Consider the following 6,000-nt stretch of genomic DNA (forward strand, 5'->3'; position numbering starts at 1 on the left):
GTGATGCTTCGGGAGAAGGTTTAGTGGTCATGTTGATGTAGAAAAAACATTTGATATTGTTTGAGAGTCAGAAGCTCAGGAAATCAAAGATGCTCTACTCCATCTATGAGAAGGAGATACTCGCCATTATGCATGCTTTGGCAAAGTTAAAATAATATTTGTGATTTGAATTTATGAAGGGAACAAAATGGCATACAAATTCCTAACCAAAATATAGAGATACAATGAAACTTGACTTCTATTAATAAATGGAAAGTGATAAAACCATATAAATTCACAATGAAAACAAACTTGCTCAAACGATGGTAACTCGTCTCTGAGAAGAGATGTGACGACTATGTGCCTTCCCAGACTATCTTACAATGAGACTCCAAGGTCTTTTTATTATAAAGAATCAATGAGAAAACCCTAAACATCTAAAAAACCCAACCCTGGGAGATGAAGCGCCAAAAGGTTTTCGAGCCCCAATAGGGTAATTTGGAATGTCAACTTCCCTGGGTTGTAACTTTGGCATACGATCTTCGTTTGGGGCACTTGGTAGCCCATTGGAAAGGTCTAATTGAGAAGTACATTTTCTGACTATTTCGTCAAAATAATGTTGTTTTGGGCCTCAAAACAGCTCCAAAGGCTCTGGACCAAAAACAACTATAAAAAAATTGCCAAAACAAAAATTATGCAGTGGACTAGTGGAATAGGTGGGTGACCATTGATATTCACCAAGATCATTCCTCCCCCCTTACGAAACAGTGGTCTCCCTTGTGTTAAGTGCCTCCATTAGATGTGGAAACTTTTGTTGAACTTGGCCCTTAGTGAGCCACTTTCCTTGCGAGAGTTGGCCTACTTTGATAACGTGATACAATTGGATTTTTTCTTGGTTAGTGCTCTTAATCTTTGTGCCAATGATCTGATCAATTGTTGCATGTTCAATGCAATATGGGTCGAGCTTTTTCTGTGCTAGTTCCTCTACAATTTCTAATGTGCCCAAGAATGGTGGAAAGTATGGTCGAAGGAGTTCCACATTGAACATTTAGTGCAGGCCAAGGAAAGTGGGGTTATTTAGATCAAAAGTGTTGCCACCCACAACCTTGGTGATGGTGTAATTTCCATGGAAACATGGTTAGAGCTTCTAATGGGCCCCTGTAAGGAATTCCTTTTTCAAAGGCAACCAAACCTTGTCTCTTACTTGAAACTTGTGTGGCACCCGATGTTGATCATGACATTGTTTGTACCTAGTATTGGCTTTCGGCGAGATATCATGGACTTGTTGGTGGATGTGTTGAATTCGTTCAATAAAATTGGTAGCTTTGTCAGCTCCAAATTGAACATGTGCATATTTTTCCTGTGTATTTTCAAGGGGTAGTGCAACATCAATGGGACCTAATGATTGAAATCCCATGCCCGTCTGAAAGGGGATGTGGCCAGTTGAGCTATGGAGAGTTATGTTGTAGTTTTGTTGAATATAGGGGAGACTCTCATCCCATGTGAGTGGATTCTTGCAGATGTACATTTTCTAAATGTGCAAAATCATCTTGTTGATGACCTTTGTCTAGCCATTAGTCTGGGGTGGAAGGCAGTTGATTTGGTGAGCTTGGTGTCCAACAATAACCAGAGGCTCGTCCAAAATGCACTTAGGAACTTGCTATCTTAATCTCATATGATGGTCTGTGGTATCCCAAAATGTACCCACACTCGTTTAAAGAAGAGCTTGGCAGTGCCTTCTGTTGTGATACTCTTTTTATAGGCAGTAGGAATGGCCATATTAAAAAATCTATCAATGACCACAAACACGTAGTTATTGCCATGCTTGGTAGAAGGAAGGCTAGAAATATAGTCCATCGGGATGGATTCCCAAGGCCAATCAGGAGTAGGCATAGGGGTGAACAGGCCTTACTTCTGAATGGTTGGTTTGACAATGGCGTAGTTGATACAGGACCTAATATACTTTTCAACGTCTTGTCAAAAGTTTAACAAAAAAAATACTTCTACAGTACTTCGAAAGTCTTCTCCACACTAAAATTCCTTACCACTCGGCTGTAACGTGCCTCCCATATAAGCTTGGGACACTTGCTTAAAGGAACATAATGGTGGCCTTGGTAGCATAATAGTGCACCCTAAAGTAACAATTATGGAATTTACTTGTATGCCATCAACATCTAGTATGTGGCAGAAAATTCCGAGTGATTGTTTATAATTGTGGCCATCTAGAGGTCTCGTGCCCACGAGAATTGAGAACTATGGTTAGTGCCACAACTAGGGGTTGACTTAGGTAGTGTGAAACATGATTGGTGCTACCCTTCTTGTATTTGATAATCAAATGGAATTATTGCAGGTATGTGGACCATTTTTTATGGCAGCCATTCTGTAACTTCCCTTTTGTTTGCATAAATTGTAGAGGCCTATGATCAATGTGGATTATAATCTCATTCCCTGTAATATAATGCTTCCATTTCTGACATGCCTACACAATGGAATACATATCCTTATCGTGGGTGGGGTATCTCCAAACAATATAAAAAAGTGTTTCACTATGTTAGGCAATTGGATGTTTATGTTGAATGAGGATTACACCAATAACATAGTCAGAGGGATTTGCATCATTCTCGAATGGCTATTGCAAATCTGGTAGGGTGATAATTGGTGCCAAGAAAAGGTAGTATTTCAGTTCATCAAATACCTTCTCTTGTGACTCATACCAAAAAAACTTCGTCTTTCCTCTGCCCTTGGTCACCTAGATTAAGGGCCAAGCGATATAAGAGAACCCCAACACAATTTTTCAATAGAAGCTAGCAATGCCTAAGAAGTTGTGAAGCTCTATCAAAGTTGTCAAGGTTGGCCAATCCTGAATGACTTAGATCTTGGTTGGATCCACATGCGCACCTTGCTTATCAATAATGTAGCTTAGATATTGGACCTTGTTCACTCATGAGGAGCATTTTTCTAAGTTAGCATAGAGCTTGTGCTACCACAGGATGTGAAGCACTTGTTGAATATGTTGTAAGAATTATGCCGAACTTTTATTGAAGATGAAGGTATCATCCATATATACAACCACAAAAGAGTTGGTGAAATGCCACAATATATCATCGATCAGCCTCATGAAAGTCATTGGGGCATTCATCAAACCAAAGGGCATGACCAACCATTTAAAAAGACCCTCCTTAGACTTAAAAGTAGTCTTTCATACATCAGTTGGTTTTATTGGGACTTGGTGGTATTCAAACATCAAATCAATCTTACTGAAGTAATTAGCCCTTGAGTTGGTCAAGAAGGTCGTCAATCCATGGAATTGAGTACTAATTTATGACTGTGATTTTGTTTAGGTCCCAATAATCAATGTAGAGTCACTAGGTCATGTCTTTCTTCTACACAAGTATAATTGAGCTTCCACAAGGTGAGGAACTCAGTCAGAAGTTCCCTTTTCGGAACAACTCTTGGACTCACCACTTGATTTCCTCATTTTCTATAAGAGAGAAACTATAGATTGGCCCACTGGGTAAAGGTGCATCAGGGTTCAGATCAATTGAATGCTTGACTTGATAGTGCAGAGGCACCCCAGCAGGTGAGGAGAAGGTGTCTTTGTACTCTTCCACGACCTTGTCCACTTGCTCTTATTGTCTGGAGGAGCCCTATGTGGAGGCCATGGATATGGCCACAATATTCTCCTTACTTTGAGATTGAATCAGGAAGAAGACAAATTTCTCAGTCTGGGAGATGACTTTACTGCATTGCTTAACATAGATCAATGAAATGGGAGTTGGTGGGGCTACCTCTGGTATCATGTATCGTTGTCTACCCAAAGTAATAATAACACTATGAGGTCTATAGTCATATACAACAAGACACTTCGATAAGTATGGTTGGCCTAAAAGAACATCACAAACTTCAAGGGGATCAATATCCTGCAATACCTCATCCTTGAAGGGCTTGATGACGTAGGACATGCGACATAGTTGGTTGAGGAAGATATCTTACCCTTGGTGGAGCCACTGAATGGTGTATGGTTGCGGGTGTGGTGTTGTACAATAGAGACACCTACTTAACAACATCTACTAATATGAGGTTCTTTTAACTCCCACTATTGATAATGAAATGTAATGAGGCACCTTTCACCCACATTTGCGAGTGAAAGAGTCGCTCACCTTCCTCCGCATCTTCAGGATCATTTTCTTGGACCTTGTTGGTGGAAACGATGGCACTGGGTTCTGCATCAATGATATGTTCCCCTTGTCAAGGTCTGCATCATAGTCAGAACCTGTGACTGACGTTAAGGCTTTTATGTAACCACCCCTCCCACATTTACTCAATTTCATTGATCTACTAGGGTAAAAATGAGATGAAGGGTTACTATGGCATGACCTGAACTCGAAGCTTCACTTATGGAAGTGGGGTCAACAACTGGAACTTACTAACCACAACCTAACATCCTATAGGGCTTACAAGACACTCAGGGGTCAAACGACCACCCCAGGTGACCAAACCTTGAGCTAAACTACTTTTGCAGTAACTTAACACCTCAACCGCATGCACAATCTTGCAAGGGTGTGGTTGTGACCCTCCAACTGCATGCTCGTGCATAAGCATGCTTGAGTGTGGTTGTGACCCAAACTACCCAGTTTAGTGCCTGCAATCCTGAGATCTAAGCCATGATTCCAGGCCAGCCTCCAAACCACTGCCCAAAACTTCCCGAAACATTCCAGAATGATAAAAGACTTGAAGACAGTGCCAATCATACAAAACTTGATCAAAGACTTAACCTAACCAGGCATAACCATGACATTCATTTCATCAAACATATGATGAACATATTTGTGTTGAAAATAGCAACAAGAAATCTTAATTTAATTTGACCTTGAATTAAATTAGGTGAAAATTGTAATTCCACATCACAATACAACTTGTACAAGTTAACTAAGTTAGTTTCACTTAGTTGGATCAATTAATTTGATTTGAGGGCCTAACTTGAGTCATGTAGAGTGGTTCCTAAATTTTAGGAGCCTAGGGTGAGTTTAAATTGAGTTGTAATAATTTAATTCAGTTAAACTGAGTTAATGTCAGTTAAATTAGTTCCAAATGTTGGAGGAACAAGTAGGAGGTCTAGCAGTGGGGTGCAATTTCATTGTTCAACCAGTTAACTAATAAATCAACCATAACTAACTCATGCATGCATGAAATTTGAGTTACCCATTTGAGATTGGAGTTCAAGGGTATTGTACTATCAGCGGTGTAATTTTCCGAGTTGTACAGGTGGTGCATGCAGTCAAAGAAGTACCTACAGGGATTGTGAAAATCAGGATGGGGATTTCCCTAATTAATAGGGGGCTAATTAACAAGGAAATAAGACCTTAGCAGGCAACATAATTGGCGAAGTATTGGCTAAAGTCAGCTTGTGAGGTAGTGAGATAGATTATACTTGTGTAGAGATTGTTCAAACTTGAACAAGCATTGTATTTCTTCTCTACTTTTTGATTTAACGCAATACAAATAGGAAGGGTTTTGAGCAGTTGCTTTCCCCTTATATAAATCTTTGAGCATATGTGATTGAATATTGTCTCATGTTTATGTTGTGATTTCTCAATCGTTTAATTGTTTCCCTTGATGAGTAGAGTAGATTAAAGTCTTTTGTTTTAGCAAATTATATAAGAAGTTTGAATCTACAAGAAATTTCTACATGGTATCGGAGCTCGAATCACAATAGAAGATAAGAGAATTTGAAGTTTGTGGAAGAAGTCTGAGTTACAAGATTAGTGTTGCAAGTTTTCTCCAAGACTAAGAAGATGACTTCCACCAGACTCAGACTCGAGTATGCTCTGGAAGGAACCACAAATTTTGTGGCATGGAAGATTTGTATGGAGACGGTATTAGATAATAACAGGCTACTAGATTACATCAAGAAATATGTAGTTAAACCCCCAGCATTTGATGCGTAAGATCTCGCTCAATGGAAGAAGGATGTGGCTAAAGCGAGGAGAATCATATTGGAGGGAGTTCAAGATCATATTG

The sequence above is a fragment of the Pinus tabuliformis genome, chromosome 5_2, assembly GCF_031772625.1.
Source record: "Pinus tabuliformis cultivar Carrire ecotype Pingquan chromosome 5_2, CPIR1, whole genome shotgun sequence".
Taxonomy (NCBI): Eukaryota; Viridiplantae; Streptophyta; class Pinopsida; order Pinales; family Pinaceae; genus Pinus; species Pinus tabuliformis.